Source organism: Callithrix jacchus, chromosome 17 (genome assembly GCF_049354715.1).
Source record: "Callithrix jacchus isolate 240 chromosome 17, calJac240_pri, whole genome shotgun sequence".
NCBI classification, from domain to species: domain Eukaryota; kingdom Metazoa; phylum Chordata; class Mammalia; order Primates; family Cebidae; genus Callithrix; species Callithrix jacchus.
In genome coordinates, this window is record NC_133518.1 from 44434814 (window position 1) to 44460835 (window position 26022).

Below are 26022 nucleotides of genomic sequence, written 5' to 3' on the forward strand. Positions count from 1 at the left end.
GCCTGGAGACTTACTTGCCCAGGCTCAGGCCATCTCCAGGGCAGAGAGGTCAAGCCAGCACATATGTCTTCAGCTGAGAGCACACTAATAGGACTTCCAGACATGTAACAAGATCCATAGTGAGCCATACAACTACATGGGACCAGGACACACCACAGGTGCATAACTGAAACACAGCTTCCATGAAAGAGCACTCTAACTGCATGTGCTGCTCTCTGATATTCTATTCTAACCTACAACTGATTCCTGAACAACTCATGGGTTAGGGACACCGACATCCTCTGTGCAGTTAAAAATCCGTGTACAACTTCTGACTCCCCCAAAACTTAATGACTAATAGCTTACTTGTGGCTGGAAGCTTAGTGATAACACAAACAGTTGATTAATAGATATATTTTATGTAATCATCACATACCTTTTTCTTAATTTGTTGATATTTTTAGGCTACATGTTTCATCTGTGAGTTGTTTCAAATTGTCACAAATCTTCAAAAAATGTTCCAATATATTCATTGAATAAAAATTTTCATATAAATAGATGCTCACAGTTCAAACCCATGTTATTCAAGAGTCAATTCCTATTCTATTTTATTCCTATCCTAGCACATTCTATCTTTTCTCAAATTTTAGTTCTGTCTTATGAAATTGAAAGCATAACCACTCAATAGGTCTTGAATCACCATTTGAAAATAACTGGTCTGCCAGATTTCTTGGCCTGGCAGACTGAGGGGTTGTAAGCCAGTCTCAGTCCTCCCATTTCTTTTCTTTCTTTCTTTTTCTTTTTTTTTTTTTTGTGGCATGATATCAGCTCACTGCAACCTCTGCATCCTGGATTCAGGCAATTCTTCTGTCTTAACCGCCCAAGGAGCTGGGATTACAGGTGCATACCACCATGCCCTGCTAATTTTTGTATTTTTAGTAGAGACAGGGTTTCACCATATTGGTCAGGCTGATCTTGAACTCCTGACCTCAGGCAATCCACCTGCCTTGTTCTCCCAAAGTGCTGGGATTATAGATGTGAGCCACAGTGCCCAGCCAGCCCTCTTCTTCTAACCTCCTTTGCTGCAGTAAGCTTCAGCTCTTAGAGCTCTCAAAAGGCCCAAGCTTTCATCTCCCACCCACCCCACAGCCATGCCTCTGCACATGTCACTACCCTGTCTAGGGAGCCCTGTCCATTTCTGTACCTGTGTAACAGTCTAAGTCCCCTATAGAGTGACTACACACTGCTTATCAAGCTGCCCCTATAGGCTGAGGCTACACTCTTCAAGGCAGTGACATGACTTTCTCAGCTTTGTGTCTCAGAATGGACTAGCCTAGGGCAGATACTGCCAATGTTGCTGAGCAGGTACCAAATGAGAAACTAAGAGAGAAAGTCAATTACAATGGCACAGGAGGGAAAGTAGCCAGAAAGATGGAGCAGAGGCTGACAGCCTGCTTTTTCCTGGAGTCCTTCCCTCCCTGACCAGAAGTCATTACCATAATCATAAGAGCAACTGCTCTAGGCAGACAGGTCTGATCATCAGGCCCTAGGCCCAGTTTCCACAGTCTTGCTTCTGAGCCATTCAAATAAACAGGTAAATCAAACTCATCATGTCCAAAACTATTGATCTTCCCAACCAACCCTGTTCCTCCCACTAGGTTGACAGAAATCCCATTCTTCCATTTCTCGGGCCCCAAACCTTGGAGTCCTTCTTGCTTCTTTTTTCTCTCACACTGTTTATCCAATCTGTCAGGAACTTCTGTTAACTAATCTCCAGCATACACCCAGATTCTGGCTTTTGTTTTGCAATATCCCTACTCCTGTGACCCTCATCCAAGCACTGTCATCTCTCCCTCAGGGGACAGGAACAACCTCTTACTTCCCTCCTTCTAGTTGATCATCATCACAGTGTTGGGGGCAGTTCTCCATGGCATTTGTCCTGAATCATCTTGTCAAGGATGTTTACACACAAACGCCTTGGGAGGGAGGTGTATACTCTGTATACTCTTCCTGGACAGAGAGCAGATTGTTTCCCAAGCAGGATAATAAAGATATTGACTTACTCCAGGGCAAAGTTAGGGCAGATTTGCTATTAGTCCCTTGTAAGAATAGGGGTTTCCTAAGATCAGAGTTTCTCAGTGTGACACAGACCCACCAGGCTGCTCCAAATTGCCCCCATGGGACTCACAGAACAAGAGGAATGGATGTGAACAAGAGACTCAAGCTGTCTACTGTGTTGTGGTCACAAAGTCCTTTGTCTGACCAGGAGTCCCATGTCTCTGCTAGCATCTGTGAAACTGCAGCAAGCTAACCATCAGCTTGTAAACGTTCACAGTTCTTGATACACAGGAGCTAAAAATCTCATTTTGTATCTAAGACAGATCAAGTTCCTCTACTCAAAATCCTACAATCACTCCCATCTCAGAGAAAAATCCAAAGTTCTTAGGATGGCCACCAAACCCTGAATGATCACTCCCACCCTCCCACACACTCTGCCATCCCATCCCGTCTCTGACCCCATCTCCTGCTTCTCTCCTCATTTCTCAGTCTGCTCCACCCACATGGGCCTCCCTGCTGTTCCTCAGACATGATGGGTGCAGGTCCTACTGTGGACCTTTATACTTGCTGCTCTGTTTGTGGGATGCTCCTTCCCACACACCTACTTGGCCCACTCCCTCATCTTCTTCTGTCTTTGTTCAACATCACCTTCTTACTGAGCTTGAACTATCTATTTAAAATTGCATCCTGGCTGGGTGCAGTGGCCCATGCCTGTAATCTCAACACTTTGGGAGGCCATGGTGGGTAGATTACTTGAGGCCAGGAGTTTGAGACTAGCCTGGCCAATATAATGAAACCCTGTCTCTACTAGAAATATAAAAATTAGCCATGCATGGTAGCGCCCTTGTAATCCCAGCTATTGCAGAGACTGAGGCATGAGAATCACTTGAACCCAGGAGGTAGAGGTTGCAGTGAGCCAAGATAGCACCACTGCACTCCAGCCTGGGTGACAGAGTGAGGCTCTGTCTGAAAAATAAATAAACTAATAAATGAATTAATAAAATAAAATAAAATTGCATCCTCCCTGCCATCACAGGCTCTCAACATTACTTCTCTAAGTCTGGGCTCCCCAAAGGGCAACAGTGACCTTGTCTCAGTTCCACCCATGACAATGGCAGACCAATAGGTCAGCAGCAGACCTGAGGTCCTTTTGGCTCTGGAATTGGAAAATGGCATCAAGGAATACATTAGTAGTCAGAAGGAAGTGGCTTTCTGTTCAGAAAAAAGCCAGAACACAGGGAACAACGGATGACTGGCACAGTTGGTGTAACATCCACATCTCCTGGGGAGCTGCAGAAATGCCTGGGGAGGAGGATGCGAACTCTGAGGATGTGGCCTGAGCTCTGACCAGTCAGGTAAAAGAACGTTGCAACTACAGTGATGTGGGCATTCAACAGGCAGAAGCTGCCCCCACCTCTGATGCTGGCTGGTGACATCTGGAAGAGTCAGCTTATGTATTCAGCTAGCACATTTCTACAGCATCTTTTTTTTTATTTTAGTTATGGTTTTTAGTTTGGTGATTACGACAGGCCTGCTTTGCTATTTATGTTTCTGATTATTTTTAGTGTTTTGCAATTTGATTTTCTTAAATTAAAACTTGAGATCTAAGCATTGGATTTTCTGTGATGTAGCATTGTGTGTTCATATATGCAGTTTATATATTTGGATTGCGAAAGCCTCAGAAAAGAGACATTTCAGCATTTGGCACCCAAACGGCCTTATTTCCATATCACCCACATGTGTCCCTGTCTCCACACACTGCTTTCTATTCCCATACTCCCAGCGACAAACTCCGGATCCCTGTGAGCCAAAACAAAGAGCTGGAACAAGCGACGAGGCCCTCCCTCAACACCATGCTCTGCTGTCACCACATGTGGCTGGGACAGGACAGCATAGGCTGCAGGCTTTACCCCCAGCCTGGGGCTCCAAAGCTGCAGGCCCTTCTGGGCTTTCTCTCAGTCACTATTAGATTCATGGATTCTCTCTGACATGTTTCCGGGTTTAATTCCCACCATACAAAAAGTACATGATAACTGTTTGCCTGAAGAGACCTGGTTTTCCTACTGGTTCTGTGACCCCACCACATTCTCCCTGGTGCACGAGGCTTTCCTGACATGGCCCTCTCTCCCTGTAGCTGCTCCTTGGCTCATCCATTCATTGAGCAGGCCCTCCTCCCTTGGCCTCCATCATACCGACACTTCCCCTGGCTCCCTCCTGCTGCCTGGGCTAAGACGGCCCTCTCCCTAAAGCTGCTGTCACCCATGGTTGCAACGGCCACTCTCATGTCTCTATGTCCAGCCACACCTCCAGGCTGCCTTTCCAGTACCAGTGCTGTTTCTATTCAGATACACCTTGAAATTTCAGGCTCATCAGTTTCCCTCTAAAGTCCCTCCTGCCTTCTGACCTTTCTCACTGTGTTCATTGAGCCTTCCATGCTTCTGGAACCCAGGCTTACCCAACAGGGTCTATGGATCTTGCTCTAGCTCACCCTATGCTCATTTCCTACCCTTCTATTTGCCTGCCTCACTGTGGAGCCTCTGAAAACCAATGACTCTCCTTTGTTGCAGCTGGGAGAGTTGATGAGATGCAGTTCTGCCTATGAGTTAGAAAGAGAAATCCACTGGGGAGTCTGGGAAAGCTTTTGCTGGTCACCCCTCTTCCTTGGGTCCCCTTTGCCCTTCTTCCCTGCAACACTGGTGCATTATCTGGGGCTGCTACAAAAGTCCTGACACCCTGGGGCATAGCAAATACACAGGCTAAGAGTCCAAGGCAGGAAGAGAATGCTGGGAACTTTGATGACATCACCACCAAGCTCCGGACAGCCTGTCCTGGAAGATAAATACACGTCTTTATTGAATTCTCTGTTGCTTGCAGTGAAAGCACCCTTACTGATACACATGGTAATATTCTGTATTTCTTCTCTCTCTGCTCCCTCCCCTTTCTCTCTCACACACAGCTTCTTACTCAGTTGCTATCACCTCTTTCCCTCTCCCTCCTTCCTTCCTTCTCTTGGCATTCTCTGAGCAAGTGCTTTTTGAGCACTCACCCTGGACCCGCTCTGCGCTGCCTCACAGAGAGAAAGCAGGAGCCAGCCACACACTGCAGCATGGAGAGCTCCCAGGCCAGGTTCCTCCCCTCCATCTTCCTTGTGCACCTTACTCAAGAAGTACCCAGCCTTGCCAGCCTCCAGCCAGTCTGCTTTGCCTTCTTCAGTTTCCTGCATACCTCCAGCATAATTCGAATCTCAGGTTTTTTCCAGTGAACTATTGTAATGGTTTTCAGGTCTCCCAGAGGGTTCCCTGGCCTCAATTTCCTGACTAGGACCATTCTGCAACCCAGATCTTGGGTCCTCTCCCTCACATCCCCACTCTCACCCCACACCCACTGCCTGTCACTGGGACCCTGGGATCAGTACTTCAGTCCTACTCCCAGACACTTACCGTCCTGCCAGAACTCAACAAAACTCTGATGCAAGGTGAGAGCAACCAGGAAAAAGGGCCCAGCAATCAAAGAATTTAGGAAGAACCAGGCTTATATTAGGACACAAGAACCAAACAGTCCTGAGGGGAGTCATCAGAAGGATGAGGCTGGGGAGAGATAACCACTTACTAAGTATATGTTTTATACTACTAAGCCCTGGGTCAGGTGGCATCTGTGTATTCTCTCATTTTAAAATGTACATTTGAGATGTTTTACAGAGAACGGATTCTGAGGTTCAGAAAGATTCAGCAGTTGGTCTGAAGTCACATAGCACATACTGGGCAGGCTAGTCATCTGAGGTAGAGAAAAATGAAGTTGGAAGAGCTGGTGGTCTGCAGGTCAAGGTTTCATGTCCTGGAAGAAAGAGACTAGCCATTGCCCCCTACCCTTTGCTGCTGGCTCCTCAGCTCTGCTGAGACCACTCCCTAAAGGAAGAAATCCACCAAAACTTCAGCAGAGGAGCTGTGACAGACCTGACTCTGACACCACCATACTTGTCATTATGCAGACAAAATGTCAATCAAGGATTATAGGCTCCTAAAAACATTGCTCCCTAAACAGGCTTCTAGGTTAACAGCACCACGGCTCAAGCTCAGAGCCCTCTGGGGTGGGTCCCTGGGTCTTTCCTGGATGGCCTGTGGAAGGAACCCTCCTGCTGAGGCCAGCAATCTGTTCATGCTCTGACTGTGGTGACATGCCACTTTGCAGGTGGCTAGGAGGACTGCCCTCTGCCCCAGCTCAGATTCCACCCCTTCTTGCTAATGCTCACTGTAGCCCCCAGAACACACAAGCCATTCAGGTGCATCTGAGGCGTAAAGACAAAGGCACTACCGGATCTAGAATAGAAAAGGGCCCTTCTTGTTTAAAGTTGTTTGATAATTGCCAAAGTACTTTCATATCTGATTTCACTGGATCCTCGCAACAATGAAGCCAGTGTGACTTCTCAAACCTTCTACATGAGCATCATCATCAACAACAACACAAAGCTCCAGGAAGTCTGACATGCCCAAGACCTCACAAAAACTGGGGAGTGCAGTGGATGGTGGGAGCAATCAATGTAGTCTTCTTCTCCTTCCTTCTGGTCTCCTGTGGGATGCAGTGTCCAGAGGACATCATAACCCTGGGCACAGTAGGAGGTTCGGGGAGGAAGCTGTGACCCTGGTCAGGCCATTCAGAGTGCTTCATAAAATGATTGATGAAATTATCTGGAAAGAGCAAGATGTAAACCTGGAACAGGTGGGCCATCCCTCTGATCAGAGGGGAGCACCTGGTAGACAACAAGCTTGGCTTAGAGAAAAGCCAGCTTTAGAAATGCAAAGATGAATTTCTGGGAGCACGGAACACAGAAATCCAGCCATGCCTGAAGCCACTTCTACCTCTGGAATTTTAAGTTACAAGAGTCAATATTTTCTCATTTATGACAGAAAGAGTCTTCATACCAACACAAAGAATAAAACCAACACCTCCTAGTTCATGGCAGGGTAAAGAAATCTCCCAAAAGATAGAAATGAAAATCAAAGACAAGCATAAGTTTCCTACCACAAACAGTTACTTTTATTCATTCAAGAAATATTTCTGGGCCAAACACCATGCAAATTGCTTGGAAAGACAGTGTAAGCCGAAGAGAGAGGATCCTTGTGTTCAGTGATCTTAATAGAACAGAAGTGTAGGTGTTATGGATGACTGTGGGTGGCAACAGTAATAATACAAACCTAGTGTGCGGGAAGGCCAGGAAAGACAGTCTCAGAATGTCACATTTAAATTGAAACTGAAGGACAATCAAATGTGAGCCTTATGAAGCAATGTCTGGACAAGGGCCACGGCATGGGTGAAAACCCATTGCTGAGACAGCAACTTCATTATTAGTGACTCATGAGTACTGATGCACTTTTGTGGGAGCGATACATCTTCTTTTGTAGTTTGGAAATAAATACATATGAAAATTTTTCCAAACTGATCAGATAAGCACACAAAGAAATATTTACAAGAACCTTTGTTGCAGCAATTTTTACAACAAAAATTTATAACAACAGAAACTTAAAAATAACAAGATATGCCAACACAAACTTACCTCTGAAAAACATTTTATAAAAGACAATGTAAACATACATTTATTGACTTGTAAAGATATACACATCTAGAAGAAATGAGCAGGTTCCAAAGAATATGGGTGATTCCATGTATTGAGTGCCAAATAGGAATTCAATAAATATTTATTGAATAAGTAGCAAATAAATATATCTAAACAGATGAACACCAAAAAAAGATCACATTCATTATTTCTAGGTGAAGGGATTATTGGTGATTTTAAATTCTTTTCTGAATTTGTTTATCGGAACTCTCTAATTTTCTTTTGTAAAATGCCCGTGAATTACTTGCACAATAAAAAGGAATAAAAAAGAAAATCCATTCAAAGCAGGCAATGACTTACCAAGGTCAGTTTTAAAGATCAACACTTGGAATCAGGAAATGGGACGTCAGGAAAGAACAGAAAATAGCATGGCTGGGTAAGTGCAATAGATAGGAAATATTCCTCCTATAAACACTAAGAAGAAAGAAATCTTTCTTCAATGTCACAGCCAAAATTTGTTTAACACAAGTCCATTCCATGTTTATTATTTATTCAGCTATCTGTAACACTGCACATTAGTTAAATATTAGTAAAGGAAAACATTTACATTGATGCAAAAATAAAGTCAACAAGGCTTCTGTTTGTATGAGGTCAAAAAATTGCATTAAAAAAGTCTTTGTATGCCAAACATCTAAATATTTGAGAAAGTCTGTAAAACAAATGCTATTTGGATCAATTTCGGGGGGGACTGATTGTACTGTCCATGTTTCTTTGATGTGTTAGCATAATAGAGAATGTGGCTTCCAACATTCAAGCCAGTAGCTGGGCACAAACACAGCCAGCTCCATCATTGCCATCACTGGAAACATGTGCTGGGCAAGTAATACAACTGACTCTTTGATTGCCTCCTGGAGCCAAATTGTAATCCTCTGATTGTTCATATTAGAGAAATTCTGTTAACTTTGAAACTCTGGAAGCCCTAATGGAGGCAAAGCACTGGCTCTGATCCAGGCAGAGTTGAATAAAGCAGACAGCAGGTGCTGTGGAGAGCTGGCCAAATGGTGGGAACTGGGCCCCAGAGGACCCCCATACATTGCAAGAACAGCTGCCTGTCTCCCACATAGCCTCCCAGGCCCTGCACAAGCAGCATGGCTCCTGCTCTCTTGGGCTTGTCTCACCTACCAGGCTACAGCCTCCTCATTCAGCCCAGCATGGAAGGTGTTCAGTGCAGGCTGAAGAAGTCAAGAAAAGCAAGCTGCAGGAGCAGAGGTGACCTGAGCCTTGGAATACTGGCCAAAGGGAAAAGGATGCCAGGGGTAATGATACCAGCAGCAATACTGTCAGGAGCATGGTCACTTGGGCCATTCAATGGCCTAGGGCAATCAGACAGCTCACAGCTCTTCCCTTAAGGAAGCATGGGACACTCAGGGGAGAAATTCAAAGACTTGGGAAAGAAGAGACATCATCACCTCCCAGAACCATGCTCCCAACACTATTCACTCTGAAATCAGCAATTTACATGTGGTTATTCTCGCTGGAATATGAACTACTGAAGCTGGAGCTACATCTTACTAGACTTGGCATCACTGCAGCTGGCACAGTATTGAACCAAGAGTCTTCACTCAATAACTGTTGGCAGTTTAATGAGTAGATGAATGCATAAAACAGCAAATTGCACCTAATCTAAAGGGTAGTTCTAGATCAGCATGTGCTGTGAAAATCATGAATAGTTCAAGTTACCTCCAGGAAATCCCTCAGATTGCCCAGAAGGTACATAGAGAATCAGCCAACATCTCTCCACCCCTGGACAAGGTCAGTGGTTCTCTGCTGAATGCCAGAGGAATGGGCTCACATAAAGCTAACATGATGCACAATCTCAGTAAACACACACAAGTAACAAACACAAGGAAGTCACTCAGCTTTGCAAGGTTCTCATACTCTTGTAGGTACATGGGAACTGAGACCCACCAAGAGGAAATCCAGACTGAGCCTCCCACCACCCCACCTTGCATGCTCACTCAGAGTGGAATGGTGGATGGAATCCCCAGCACTATTTAAACCATCTTCTTTCTCTTCTTTTCAAAGTTGCTGGTAGCACAGAAAAATGAATGAATTAAATTCATATTTCATGGGACTCAACTGCATTCCTGTAATTGGATTACCATAAACTCATAATGAAAAGGGAATGGGACGGGGGAAGGGAAGAGGCTGCACCATTAAAATACAGCCCTGGACAGCAGCTTCCATTGGCATCCCTTATGCCTGTGCTAACCACACCAGCTGCCAGCACACCTGCCTCTCCTGACCCCCTGGCCCTGTTTCCACACCAGCTAATCAGGTCTTGGCCTGGGCTTACAGCAGTTAGTTATTCAGTCTCAACTCAGATCTGTCTGCTTCTGAACACGTGCATGGCTTTCTGAGTGCTACTTCCTCAGCAAGCCCTATAGCTTAGTGAAACCATCTCTGCAAGATGGATAATCTGCCACTCCATTCCATCTCATTTTCATATCCCTAGTAAATGACAGAGGGAAAAGGAACTTCTTGGCGGGTCAGAAATAGGTGTGAATATGTAGTTATTCATCACCCTCTGTATGCTGTACTCTATTACAGCCTGAGGCAAAAGGAAAAATCAGTAACACTGGTCTTGTATTTATTTGAAATCTTGACATTTGTTTACCTTGGATCTTTGCTTTAATCTTGATTTTCTAAAATACTGCATTAAGTATTATTTATTTTGATATTAAAGTGGTTTCTTTTGGTGCCTCCTTAAATTTTGCAGCTAAGCGCCTCCCTCATTTCATCCTAATTACTAGAGCTACTAATGATGGAGCTACTATTTACTGAGTACCAATAACAAACCAGAGACTGCACTTAAAATACACTTATATATAATCCTTGCAGTATTCTTCTTAGTAGTGAGGAATGTTTTAATTTGACAAATAGGAAAACTGAGGCACCAAAAGTAAATGGCCTAGCAAGTATCACACGGCTGGTAACAGGTGTGGAACACAAACTCAGGAGAAAGGAAAGATGCCATGCTTGACTAGGAAATACCAACCTGCTGTGAATCTTATTTAGGGAGCAGTGACATGGGGAAAGCATGATAAAACACTATGCAGCCAGCCAGAAAGATTTAGCTTGGATTCCAAGGTGCCTGGAGAGGTTCCAAGGGATTTGAAGAAGGCTGTGGAGACCAACTGCCTCCAGGAACATTTGCATACAGACTAAGGAAAGGCTTCCCTGCTGGAGGAGTCACATCCTGAAGAAAGCCTGGTAGGTGTCTCAGAACCCAGGCTTTGAATCTTTCATGAGATTATTTTAGATTTGTGGGAGGAAGATTATTATAAAATCTATGACCACAAGTACTTTTCTTGCAATTTAATTTTTTTTTTAAGAAAGAATCAAACAAAGGATCTTGCACAGGCAAAACTGTCTAATTTGATTTAAAGCCATGGGTCAGTGTATTCATCTGCTCATAAATATTATATTCTTATTAACACTGTGGGATTCATAGAAACTCCACTGAGAAACCATGAAACCTCAATTGTGGATTAAACTGGAAGCTCTTTTTATTCAAGAATATATACGTTATATTGAATATCAATATCAACTCTGGTTCCTGAATCATAATTTTGCTAAAATTAGCAGTAATAGGAATAAACTTAAATATTAACTCTTAGACAAGATCAAGTATACAATATTGTTGAGACTAAGCTGCCAAAATTAGAGAGTGATGGCTATCACCATTCTGGCATAGGTGGGTTGGCACCTTTCCACAATTTTATTATCATTTCATCTTTTGCCATTACTGTTTGCTACATACCTTGCCAGCTGATGCTGACATTGGCCCAAGTCCAAAAGTGTACCAGAAAACATATCCCAGGTCAAGATCTGCTTCTTTTCCCACTTCAAATTACATTAACTTTTCTCACATCAGACTTCTCAAGCACCGCACCCATTAGCACAGCATTTAATTAAAATACAGCCTCATCTTGTTACAAATTGAGAAACTTTTGTCTCCTCAGGTGTAACTAGCTGCTCAATAGTGGGAATTTTGTTTTACTTAATCCCACACATTCAGTTTAGGGGTGAGCACATATAAAGCTATCAGGTAAAAGGCTTACTGAGGCCAAAAGGTGACACAAAGAAAAGCAGGTGAGACTCTGTGTGTGAGTCCTGGTGGGCAGGGGGTGAACAAAGACCCAGGGTCCTAGTGGGACTATATTTAATACTCTAAGGAAATTTAACAAGAGGTTGAATCAAGACCAAATGCAGAGAGAAAAGCCAAGGTCATCAATAAACAAGTACAAACGGGGAGAGAATGAGAACAAGAGAACCAACAATTACAAAACACATGTGGAGGATCTGGAGTAAGGATTAGGGCAAAAATCCATCCATGCATGTGGCTCCAGACTAAGGCCATGCCTACATGAGAGTGTTGGAGGACACGAGTGGCCTGTTTCGTGAACCCTGTCCTCCTCGGAGCTGCCCTACCATGACCTTCCTCCATTCCTGGGCCAAGGTTTCTAGTGCTTGTCTCCTTTACCCTTGGGTTCTTGGAGCTCAGCTTCAGCTCCACTTTCTCTGGTGGGTGTAAGATCCAGGGCTAGCCACAGGCTACCACTCTGACTTCTCTATCCTTCCATAATGGCCACAGGAGACAGAGACCACCTAATGCAACAGCACTTGTTCATGAATCACAAATTGTGGTCCCAGTGGACCAATAGAGGGAGCATATTACATGGCCAATATGTGGAGAACAGCAAAACAGTATCAGCTACAGGATACAGAGAAGCTCATATACAATTTGTATACCTTGCTTAACAAGATATAAAATCCATGGAACCCCACAAACAAATCCAGTGAGTTTTATTGTGAACTGCTGTATAAGGTAACAATCAAATTAGTACAAGCAGCCTCTCCCACTGGATTTTATTTGTATTGATTAAAGGAGCTAGAAACCAAATCTTCTTGACTAGAAATATGTCTCTTTTTCCAATTCAGGTATCTTTCCTGAGTCTTTGCTCCCCAGTGAAAGTCCCCATTATGTTAGTGAATTACTGAAAGTTCGTGAACAGCAGGGAACTAGCTCTCTAAGATGGCCCCAGCATCAGAAAGGCTCGCTAAAGAAAGACCTCCTAAATATTTTTAGAGGTTCATCCTCTCTGCTGCCCTTCTGAATGGCCCTTGGTACTAATTGCTGTATAGTGTTTCCCTGTTGGGATCCAAATGGCCAGAGGTAGATTTGTACTAACTCTCCCACATCTCACCTCATCAATGCCTGGACCTCATCTGGAGGGGTCTCTAGATGGTACCTGTCACAAATGGAAACCAAGGTCAGATTAGTCATCGGTTTATGTAAGAAAGTCACCTTCCAATTAGCTATCTTTGTTTTAATTCTATGAGTAAACAAGAGAACTGCATACTTATGAAGGTACTTATTTAATTAATTAGTATAAGTGAAATTGCAGTGAAGACTACCTGCTACAGACACTTCAAAGAGAGAGTGAGCACTGCACGATATGCAAAATATGAGTGCATTTTTTTAATTGAATTGAGTTAATTATTTCCTCATTCAATCTGCCTAAGAGAGGAAATGGAGAGCCCTCTCTGGTGGAAAATAATATTAGCACCTCCATAGTGTTTTATATGCAATGACCAACATACAACAAAAAATTAGCAGACATATGAAGAGGTAAGAAAATCTGATCAATAATCGGTTGAAGAAAGATTATAGAAATAGGCCCATAGATGATCCATACATTAGAGTTGGCAACAAGGACTTTAAAGTAATTTTCATTAACATGTTAAAGAAGCAAATCAATGTGATACGTCACATCAGTGGAATGAATAACAAAAACCATATGATTATTTCAACTGATGCTAAAAAAGCATTTGATAATATTCAACATCCCTTCCTCAAAAAATTCTAAAAAACTTGTTATAGAGGAAACACACCTCAACATAATAAAAGCCAGATATCACAGACCCACAGCTAGTATAATACCGAATGGGAAAAAAACAGTAAGTCTTTCCTCTAAGATCTGGAACATGACAAGGATGCCCACTTTTACTACTGTTATTCAACATAGTACTGGAAGTCCTTGCTAGAGCAATCAGAAAAGAGAAAGATATAAAGGGCATCCAAACTGGAATGGAAGAAGTCAAATTACCCTTGTTTGCTAATGATAAACCTTAAAATTCCACACACAAAAAAACTATTAAAACTGATGAACAAATTCAGTAAAGTTTCAGGATACAAAATCAACATACAAAAATTAGTAGCATTTCTACAGGCCAATAGTAAACAATCTGAAAGACAAATTTAAAAAGTAATCCCATTTAAAATAGCCACACATAAAATTAAATACCTAAAAATTAACTAAAGAAGTAAAAAGTTTATATAATAAATACTGTAAAACACAGAAATTGAAGAAAAAATGGAAAGACTTCCCATGTTCATGGATTGGAAGAATCAATATTGTAAAAATAATTATACTGTCCAAAGCAATGTATATATTCAATGCAATCCCTATCAAAATACCACTGACATTCTTCATAGAAATAGGAAAAGAAACGCTAATATTTATATGGAACCACAAAAGACCCAGAATGCCAAAGCTATCTTAAGTAAAAACAATAAAACTGAAGAAATCACATTATTTGACTTCAAATTATACTATAGAGCTATAGTAACCAAAACAGCATGATATTGGCATAAAAATAGACACATAGACCAATGAAACAGAATAGAGAGCCCATAAACAAGTCCACACACCTACAATGAACTCATTTTCAATAAAAGTGACAAGAACATACATTGGGGGAAAATACAGTCTCTTCAACAAATGGTGTTAGGAAAACTCGATATCCATATGCAGAACAATGAAACTAGACTCCTATCTCTTGCCTTATACAAAAATCAAATTGAAATGGATTAAAGACATTTTGCTCAGATCAGGACATTGGTCTGAGCAAAAATTTATTGAATAATATTCCACAAGCACAGGCAACCAAAGCAAAAGTGAACCAACAGGATCACATCAATTAAAAAGCTTCTGCACAGCAAGGGAAACAATAAACAAAATGAAGAAACAACCCACATAATAGCAGAAAATATTTGCAAACTACTCATCTGCCAAGGGATTAATAACCATAAACATATAAGGAACTCAAACAACTCTATAGGTAAAAATCTAATAATCCAATTAAAATGGGCAAAAGATTTGAATAGATATTTCTTAAAAGAAGACATACAAATGGCAAACAGGAATATGAAAAGGAGTTCAACATCACTGATCACCAGAGAAATGCAAAACAGAACTATGAGATATCATCTCACTCCACTAAAAAAACTTACATCCAAAAGACCATGCAATAACAAATGCTGGTGAGGATGCAGAGAAAAGGAAACCCTCCTACACTGTTGGTGGGACTGTACATCCCACTATAGAGAACACTTTGGTAGTTCCTCAATAAACTAAAAGTAGACCTGCCATATGATCCAGCAATCCCACTGCACTCCCAAGTTTATTGCAGCATTGTTCGAAATAGCCAAAATTTGGAAGCAACCTAAGTGTCCCTTAGGTTGGATAAATGGATCAATAAAATGTGGTAGTTATATACAATAGAGCAGTATTCAGCCACAAAAAAAAGAATGAGATCCTGTCATTTGCAGCAACATGCTAGAACTGGAGGTCATTATGTATATGAAATAAGCCAGGCACCGAAAGACAAACATCACATGTTCCCACGTATTTATGGGATCTAAAAATCAAAACAATTGATCCCATGAAGATAGGGAGTAGAAGAATGTTTACCAGAGAGTGGGATGGGTAGTAAGAGGGTGGGGAAGGAGGTATGGATGGTTAATGGGTACAAAAAAAATAGAGAGAATAGATGAGACCTAGTATTTGATAGCTGGGTGACTATAGTCAATAATTTAATTGGACATTTAAAAATAGCTAAAAGAGTATTTTGATTGTTTGTGACACAACAGATAAATGGTTGAGGCGATAGTTGCCCCACTTTATGAGACGTTATCATTACACATTGCATGCCTGTATCAAAGTATCTCATGAACCCCATAAATATATACACCTACTATGTACTCACAAAAGTTAAAAAATTTTAATATTGAAGAAAATGAAAGATAAAGAAAAAGATGGAGAGTTGGCACAGAAACTGAAACTTATAAAAAATATTTTAGAAGGCATTTGGAACTCAGATACCTGCTGTATTAAATTAAGAACTCATTAGGTGTATTCAGTAGCAAACTGGACAAAGCAGAAGATGAGATGTAGACAGCAATGCTAAAGTAGAGAGAGAAAAAAGGATGGGGGAAAAGAGAAGAGCACAAGAACTATGTGGGAAATAGCCCGATAATCTAACGTACATGTAATGAGAGTCTTACTGTGTTTTGACTTCAGAAAGACCTGAGTTGAACTTCAGCCTTCTTACTTACAGGATGAGTAAGTAGTATTCTTGGTAAGTGATCTAACTCCTTCGAGCTTCAGTTTCTGCATGTACAAAATGGGAATAAATGAGCCAACATTTTAGTCTTTTTAAAAGTGAGGTAAGTTATTTTGAAGTATTATCAGAGTGCTGCTTACAGCCATCCTTGCAGTCCAAGAAGCTCCTTCATTTTACCAGCCTCAGAATCAAGACACATACCAACAATTGTAGAACCCTAAAATAAAGGTCCCTAATACTGGACTGCCAGACTTACAGACCTCTGGTCAACATGGAAGATGAAAAGATAGGGATGAAATTCCATTGAATGGCTTTTCCTGTCTCCTGTGCAACAGCAGAGATGACATAGGATAGCCAACTAGAGAAAGGAAAGATAATATAGGCCAGCGAAGAGCAAGATGAGAAATCTAGCAGCTCTACCAGGGCAAGCAACATCCCCTGCCAGAACCCAGGAATCACGTGAAAATAGCTTAGATCTTAGGGATGCTTCCCACCGCCATTATTCAATGGCGACCACAGAAATGGGACGATCTACAGACTGCAGTAGAAGTAATACTCATCTGGGTCCTGACACTTTGTGAAGTCCTCATCCAACCTTCTCCATTTGGGCAAATCCTGTCTTACGGATCAAGACATGAATAAAATGAACTGACAATTCCAGTATTCATTATATTATCACAATTGTATTAATTACTATTATAATTTATTACATGTTATTTCAACTGTAGCTAATCTTTAATGGGCATATACTATGTGCCAGGAACTGCTCTTCATATTTCACATGTATATTAACTCATTTATCATAACAACCTTCCAAAATATTAATATGGCCTCAAGGCCACCCACTTAACAAGGCTCTTTGTCAATCCTAAAGTACTACCTGGGAAACGGGTAATATCTGCTGAGTGCCCACTATACATTTGGAGTCTTTTATACTAGTCTGATTGAATTTTATACTAGTCTGAATAACCTACAGATGTAGTTATATTGTTAACCATTGCTAGCCCCACAGCATTGCTGTAAAACTTGAAGGGGACGGTTATATGAAGTACCCATCACAGTGATCATCACATGGAAAGGAAGAAAGGAACAGAGGAAGGGAAGGGAAGGGAAAGGGAGGGGAGGGGAGGGGAGGGAAGAAGGAAGGAAGGTTAAGTTAAAAGTGTTCTATACATATAAATCTTTTTTTTTTTTTTGAGACAAGTTTTCATGCTGTTGCCCACGTTAGAATGCAGTAGCATGATCATAGCCCTCTACAGCCTCAAATGCCTGGGCCCAAGTGATCCTCCCACCTCAGCCTCCTGAGTAGCTGGGACTAGAGGTGCACGCCACCATGCCTACACCATACATATAATTCACACAGAGAATAAAACTTAGGAACATCTACTTTTATTCTTGCACTTTTTATGTACCTGATGGAAGTTAAATAAGTAACAGATGTGTCAGACCAAATTGTCTGTCTCCAATTTGGTTTAGAGTTGTAAGTCTGAATGTCAAAGCTTACTGGAATGTAGCAGAAACATTATTTTTATTGGTCCCATCTCTATCAAGAAAATCTGAGATTTGCCTGAGGCCCCCAGAATAGCTGCCCCTCTCTAGCAAAGCAGATAACCACAGGGTCCCCTGTCAGGACTCAGATCCATTTATAAAGAGCTGCACAGGTAAAGGAAGAACTCTGAGGTATGAGGCAAACAGGTTTGGGAGGCTGGATCAGTTCCCCATTCCCAGCTTCCCCAGAAGTCAGGATTAGAAAACTTCATCCTGGGCAAATTTATACCCAAACTAACTAAAAACCAAGCTGCACGTTCTTGCTTATAAGTAGGAGCCAAACATTGAGCACACATAGACATAAACATAAGAACGAGAGACACGGCGGACTCCTGGAAAGGGAGGGAGGGAGAGAGGGAGGGAGCAACATCACACCATAATTCTCATGTAACAAACTTGCTCATGTTCCCCCTGTATCTAAAATAAAAGTAGAAATTTTAAAAATGAAAGGAAACTACCTGGAGGTGGCACCTTTCCAAAGGGCTGACACCAGCACTGCATCTACTCACAGGCACGGTAGGTTGTGGGGACAGGCAAGGTCCAGACAGAAGAGGAAAGCTGAGTCTGAAGCTCCTGCTCTTCCCATCAGACGTAATCTCATTTTAAGTTTGGCCTCAAGGTTTCCAGAAACCTACTTAGATCTTACATAGCCTCTGTGTGTGACTAGAATATAATCCAGAAAATCCACTGAGAAAATGAAGATGTCAGCTTCTAGGTTCACCCTGGGCCAGAGCAGGTGGTGGGACTCTGCAGTTCCTGAAGCTAGAAGGAAGATCTTCAATGTCCTGGCCTGGCCTTGATTTATGAAAAGTAACCACTCTTTATTGAGCTTATGCCAAGCATCAAACACCGCACACTTTACAAAACTCTCCTGAAAGTGGCATGTTGTGGAACTATCATCCCAATTTAAATAAAGAAAACAGATTGGGAGATGTGAAGTCTCTGCTCCAGGTCTCCTATTGGCAGGTGCAAGAATGTAGAGTCAGGTCTGTCTGATCCTGAGCTCAGGAAGGCTTGTTTCTCTACACAACATTCTGTTCTGATTATTGACCTATTGCCCTGAACCACACACTGCACTAGAAGACCCTGTAAAGACATGACTTTAATTCTCACAACCTACTTGCAAGTAGAAAAGAAAACTTTTGGCCATACCAAATGTCCATCAAGGTTTTCTCTAGCACTGTATTTACCTCTCACTGGTAAGAAGAAAGCAGTTGGCTCGATCTTCTAAACATGTGCCCTATAACTCCAGGGTCCTAAGAAAACCACTAATTCTAAGTTCTCATTCATGGAGAGACATACCACATTTATAGACAGGAAGTTTTAACACTTAGAAAAACATTGATGTTCTCTAAAGCTAACCTATAAATTTGATGCAACTCCATTCAAGAAAAGTTTTTTCAAGAGATTTGACAAATTGAAATGTACTTTTGAAAGAAAATAGACCACATCACTTCTGAAGACGAATGAAGCGGAGGAACTTCCCCTACTAGATGCAAAGACTAACTTCATGACTGAAACATCAAAAGCAATGGCAACAAAGCCAAAATAGACAAATGGGATCTATTCAAATGTAAGAGCTTCTGCATAGCAAAAGAAACTATCATTAGAGTGAACCAGCAACCAACAGAATTGGGAAAAAATTTTGCAATCTACCCATCTGACAAAGAGCTAATATCCAGAACCTACAAATAACTTAAACAAATTTACCAGAAAAAAACCAAACAACCCCATCAAAAAGTGGGCAAAGGATACAAACAGACACTTTTCAAAAGAAAAGATTTATGCAGCCAACTAACATACGAAAAAATGCTCATCATCACTGGTCATTAGAGAAATGCAAATCAAAACCACATTGAGATACCATCTCACGCCACTTAGAATGGCAATCATTAAACAATCAGGAGACAACAGATACTGGAGAGGATGTAGAGAAATAGGAACACTTTTACATTATTGGTGGGAGTGTAAATTAGTTCAACCATGTGGAAGACAGTGTGGTGATCCCTCGAGGATCTAGAAATAGAAATATCATTTGATACAGCAATCTTATTACTGGGTATATACCCTAAGGATTATTAATCGTTCTATTATAAAGACACATGCACACGTATGTTCATTGTGGCACTGTTTACAATAGCAAAGACTTGGAACCAGCCCAAATTCCCATCAATGATAGACTGGATAAAGAAAATGTGGCACATATACACCATGGAGTACTATGTAGCCATAAAAAAGGATGAGTTCATGTCCCTTTACAGGGACATGGAGGAAGCTAGAAACCATAATTCTCAGCAAACTGACACAAGAACAGAAAGCCAAACACTGCATGTTCTCACTCCTAAATGGATGTTGAAGAATAACATCACACACCAGGGCCTGTTGGTGGATGCGGGGTATAGGGGAGGGATAGCAGGGGATGGGGGAATTGGGGAGGGATAACATTAGGAGAAATACCTAATGTAGGTGATGGGTGGATGGATGCAGTAAACCACCATGGTATGTGTATACCTATGTAACAAACCTGCATGATCTGCACATATACCCCAGAACTTAACATATAATAATTAAAAAATATATACAGATGTGTAATGATTAAGAATGGCATTAACTAGAACACCATTCTGCCTTACTAACAGGACTAGAAAAAAGGAACAATGAACCAAAATAGCACAGAAAGAGATCTTCATGTACATGGAACTATAATGTATAAAAGAAATGACACAAGAGAAAGGAGGGACAATTAACTCCACAGAGCTGCAAAATTTGGTTCTCCATGTTTAAAAATTGCAATTGCATCTCTATCTCATATTTTCCACAAAATCAACCTCTGCGTGTGTGTGTGTGTTTGCATGTGTGTGTTTCTTTCTGTCCTTGAAATAAGAAAAGATTCTTTAAACAAAATTCAGAAAATTCTAGCAATAAAATAAAAAATTGATACATTTGACTTCATTAAAATTAACAGTCATTATTCATCAAAAGATGACTCAAAGAAAGAGAAAGAACAAGGTAAAACCCAGAGAAAATTTCCGAGAAATAGATGACTAACAAAATATTAATATCAAGAATCTATAAACAGCACCTATGAAAAATATTTTTTAATTTTTTTTGAGATAATCTCACTCTGTTGCCCAGGCTGGAGTGCAGTGGTGCATTCTTGGCTCATTACAACTTTTGCCTCCCGGGTTCAATCAATTATCCTGCTTCAGCCTCCCAAGTAGCTGGGATTACAGGCATGCACCACCACACCCGGCTAATTTTTTTGTATTTTTAGTAGAGACAGGGTTTCGCCATATTGGCCAGGCTGGTCTCCAACTCCTGACCATGTGATCCACCCTCCTCAGCCTCCCAATGTGCTGGGATTACAGGTATAAGCCACTGTGCCCAGCAAAAAATATTTTTTTAAATGCAAACAATGCAATAAAAAAATTAGCAGCAGCCATGATCAGGTATTTTCACAGACAATGAAACACTTATAGCTAGTAACATATGAAGAAATGCTAAGCCTTGGTAGCAATCAGGAAAATGAAAAAATAAGATAATGAGAATTCATTCAGTTGGAAAAATAAGAAGTCTGACAATACTCAGTGTTCAAGGGAATATGGTTTAATGTAGATATTTTATGCATTGCCAGGTGGAGTGTAAAATGATACAAATGCTTTGGCATTACCTTGTAAATGTGGACAGCCAGCTACCCAGAGACCCAATAGCAGAATGAACAAATAAAGCATGGATATTTCACCCACTGGAATATTATACAGATACACAAAGTAACATATTAAAGGATACTGGAAAAAAAATGTCCCAGAAGACAATATTCAGTAAGATACTTTTTACAATGTTCAATGCAAGTAAAACTAAACAATTTTGGGTTAAAGGTATTATGTGTGATTAAAACTTTTGAAAAATAAACAAGATAATAATCACAACCTTTAGAATGGTGATCACCTCTGTGGTGTAGAAGAGGCAGATAGATGGGATGAGGAAAGAGCCCGTGGGTAGATGTAAGTTATTAGTAGTACATTCTTCTTAGTTGAGTTATAGGTTCCTAAGTGTTTATTACATTTTTCAATAAATAAAAGAGGACCAATTATAATAATATATAATGGAAAGAATTATGATTAATCAAATTCAGGATACCTGAGGTCAAATTTTAAAAATCTAGGATATATATGCAATTGAATATTGGCAAGTTCCAAAACTGCCATCTATTAAAAGTACCTGTCTGCCATCCATTAAAAGTAACTGCAGATTAGAGACTTGTGGCCATGTGGCTCTGCCTTTTACCCCTTTACCCCTGAGCACAGATAGCAGGTAGATCTGCAGCCCCCTAATCCCGCAACCACTTTTCCTTGAAATGCCATGGCAGACATCAACAATGGACCTGCCAAGACTTCAAACTCTTTCTCCACACAGCTCTCCACAGTCACCTGGGACAAAGCGTGTGGAATAGTGGGTGAGTTCTATACACAGAAGCCACATCAAGATGTTCAGAATTGCAGACAATTCAGAGAGGAAGAATTCAAGGGTCATAGGTAAGGGGAGAGGAGAAAAGTCTGCTAATGAAAAATGAGAAGACCATGAGACTGCCCTGTGGCTCCCAGCCTGACAAAGTCCTGAGGTCAAGCTCCCTCCTGCCTTGGTCCCAGAGAGAAAGAGAAAATCAGGATAGACAATAGCATATTTAACTTGACATATGGAAAATATGCTATGCTATGAGGTGTGGAGGCTGCAAATAGAAAGCAATTTCCCGAAGAAAGATCTCTCTTCGTGGGTGATGGGGTCATTTGGGGTCCCTGCGGAAAGATTGAATATTGAGAGCTCAGGAAGGAAATGTGATTCCTCCAATGCCTCCCTGGATGCTCACAGCAAGCAGGACCTTAGCCAAGACAGATGATGCCAAAGAAGACCCGAGGGCACAGCTGATATCAGCAGCCTCTTCGCTCCAATTGCCCCAAGAGCTCCTCAGCGCCAGAACCACAACTCAGAACAGGTATCCCAGCAAATGTCAGAGAGATACAGTCTGAGGCACCTGTGTTGCATAGATACAGTTCTTTCTTTGGTCTAAAGCCAAAGTCTTTTGGGCCTGAGACTTGAGTCATTTATGAAGGACATCTAAGGGAGGAAAGGAGGAAGACAAATAAGAAGGAAGAGACCATCTTTCTCTTGTAAACTCCTTAGTGGCCTGGGAAGCAGCTGTGTATTTTTTACAGCAACTTTACTACCTAGCAGTATATGGGGCATAGTATATTCTCAATAAGTATTGTCTATTTCCTACTCAATTCCTCCAATCCATCAGGCTCATTTAAGCAACAGGGAATATTCAGGGGAAGGATGTGTCATGCAAGCATTAAATAGGCTCAGAGGCTGGCAGTGGAGGGGTATCAAGGGAGAAACAAAGGAAAGCAGTCCTGTCAAGGGAACTGTGTATCTTGGAAGGTTTGCTTGCAGCCCAAGATCTCAGCGAGGGCAGAGTAATAGGAGGATTAACACCTCACAGAAAATTGTCACCATGTAAGAATAATAAAGACAGGCCTGGCGCGGTGGCTCAAGCCTGTAATCCCAGCACTTTGGGAGGCCGAGGAGGGTGGATCACGAGGTCAAGAGATCGGGACCATCCTGGTCAACATGGTGAAACCCTATCTCTACTAAAAATACAAAAAATTAGCAGGGCATGGTAGCGCGTGCCTGTAATTCCAGCTACTCAGGAGGCTGAGGCAGCAGAATTGCCTGAACCCAGGAGGTGGAGGTTGCGGTGAGCTGAGATCGCACCATTGCACTCCAGCCTGGGTAACAAGAGCAAAACTCTGTCTCAAAAAAATAAAATAAAATAAAGACAGAATATTTTATGTGGTGGCCCAGGGCAGTGGAGTGAACACAAAATCAAAAAATCACAAGTCTAAAGTAAGGTGTCCTTTCTCAGTTTTCTCATCTGTTAAGTGGGTATGATGCCTACCAAAGTTGTGTAAGGATTAAGTGATATGGATATGGAGGTGGAAGTATGAAAAAAAAACTGAAATCTTGTAGAAACACAAGGAAAGGTCACTGGCAAGTGCTAAGCCAACTCAACGATGTGTCTAGGTATAGGCAAGTTGCAAATTTTTGGAAACAAAAGTCCGGGAAGATACAGTGCCCAAACCCAAGTCCTGAACTGGTTTAGGCACAGCAGAAAAGCACTGAACCCCTGTGAATAAGATTTGCCCAGCACTCCCTGCTATGGCAGGTGCATGTCAAGAGCAGCAGAACCATCATCTGTGGTTAGACAGAGAGGGTAAGTCAGCACTCCACTGGGAGACTTTCCCTAAGTCTCTGTGAAGATCCCACCACATTCATCTTGTGGGTTGGGAAATAGTAAGCCATGGAACCACCCCCAGGCAGCTCCCAGAAAATAGCTCCCAAGGACTGGCCCTACTTCCACAGATTCATTGTATTAGTCACAACTCTCTTGTGTGCAGTTTCCTGCCATTTGTGATTCACTTGTCATATACTTTCTTTAAGTTCTCCCAATCCCGTCACATCTGTCAGTATTTTTATACCCATTTATCAGATGAGAAAACTGAGTCCCAAACTGGCCCAAAGTCATATAAGTGGTTTGTGGCAAAGTCAGGATTTAAGCTGATATATTCTTGGCCACAAAGCTAATGTTTGGGAACTCAGTGTAATAAATTCATCAGAACAACAACCAGAAAGTGCTGGGACAGTTTGTGAGTTTCTTTTTTGGCTGATTGGGGCATGGGGTGGAGCGGGTAGGATTACTCTTTGAGCCAAAGGTCCTTCAAAAGAGTGCACGTTGGGGATCAAGGTGAGGTTCTGATGTCCATTTGATCATCTTTTAGCCACAGACTCAAGAGTAGCTAGACTCTAGCTCTTCCTTGTAGGCTCCAGTGGAGGAAGCAGTAGGTATTAGGAAACAAAGCATCACCCAGTATCCACAGGATAGAGGTCTATGATATAAGCTGATTCTATATTCATGGATCTAGAACCACATGAATCTAAATCTTGAAATCAGTGCTAGAACCTCTGAAGATAGAAGGAGAAAAAGAGAGACCATCAGCCCCAAGAAGGGTTTGGCCTAAATTACCTACCAAGAGGTACTCTCGGAATGGGAGGGAAAGAGGGAAGACCAAGCTGAATCTCCCCATGGGAGCATGGGAGGAAAGAGGGTCTGTGTCCAGCATTTCAGAGTGACCGTGCCCCCTCCCAAACACACACACACAACATAAATTGAAGCACAATTAAGATCTCATGCTTTGACCAATCAGCCCTCTTTCCTCATAGGAGAATTGAAAATGGGCTTTAGAAGAAAGAACTGCAAGAAGAGAAAATACAATTAACTTTCTATTCATCCCAATGGGGTGCAGAAGAGAGGACCTCCAAGTGTACAGGAGTAGTACCCTGAGACAGGACATTAGGGGAAGTGGGAGAAAAATAAAATAAGAACTTCTCCAAACTACATGTGGTCTTGAGCCCTGACAGATGCTAGGGTGCCTCTGAACATTCACTCTTAAGCGTAGTCTGGTCTTCTCCAGGGAAGTGGAGGAAGAGCAGAAAGGTTCAAAGGAGATAAGGGAGTTTAGAGCAAAGCAGCCTTCAACTCCCTAGCCCCTCTGCTCCTCAATTTTCTGTACCTTCTAGCCTCCTCTCCAGAGCTCCTGGCTTCATATTCTTCTATTTCTCCTTGAGGGAAAATTCTATTTCTCTTGGTTGATTCTCCCATGGCTCCTCCTAGAATCCTTGGTAACCAGGAGATGCTTTGTAAATGGTAATGCAGCAGATAAGGGGCATAGGAGCTCTGATTTGATTAATGAGCCTGGCACAGTGCCTGACATATAATATGTGCTCAATACATACCTGTTGAACAAATGGCTGAGGCCCTCTGTTTTGCCTACATGAACAATAGTACTAAAGGCTGGCGTTGCTGCAGGAAAGCTTTGACTCTGGTAAGCCCTCTCTACTGAGCTTTGCCCAGGCAGATTCTGAGCTTCCCATCATGGCTACTGGCCCACCACTTCTTGCTCCCACCATCTCTCAGGAGGTAAGAGTAGAGTAGAGGACTGTAAAAAAGAAGGATGCATTCTTTTAATTGAGAAGATTCTGACATGACTATATTTTATTTCTCTCCCTCTTTAAGAGTCATTGAAGGAGCAATCCTTAACTTTTTGTTTACTAAATGCCCCATCCTCGCTCATACTTCCATGCCTTTGTGCATTCTGGTACCCTCACTAAATTGCCCTTGTTCATTTGTTAAAAGTCTTGCTCAAGAATACCTTCTTTCCAGTTGCCAGTAAGCCCCTTGAAGACAGAGCAGTTGCTATCCATTTTCATTCATCTGTTTTCCTTGCAAACTACCTTCAGTCCACACAAGCAATCCCATCCCCACCCCAAGTAACAGAACAAGCAGTCCTGATGTCAAA

General features: G+C 41.8%; 1 protein-coding gene across 3 annotated transcripts in view; it reads right to left on the reverse strand.

The window, feature by feature from the left end:
- Positions 1–26022, reverse strand: part of CLSTN2 (calsyntenin 2) — a 669035-nt gene that overhangs the window by 582114 nt on the left and 60899 nt on the right. Inside the window, exons 3-4 of one of the 3 annotated variants that reach the window (XM_078354097.1) lie at positions 16053–16107; positions 12859–12903 (exon numbers count right to left, since the gene is read on the reverse strand). The exons of 1 other annotated variant lie outside the window; for it this stretch is intronic. The gene's annotated coding sequence lies outside the window, so the exon portion shown is untranslated. Of the gene's footprint in view, positions 1–12858; positions 12904–16001; positions 16108–26022 lie in introns of all 3 variants that reach the window. One more of the 3 variants, XM_078354096.1, reaches the window with a different exon arrangement.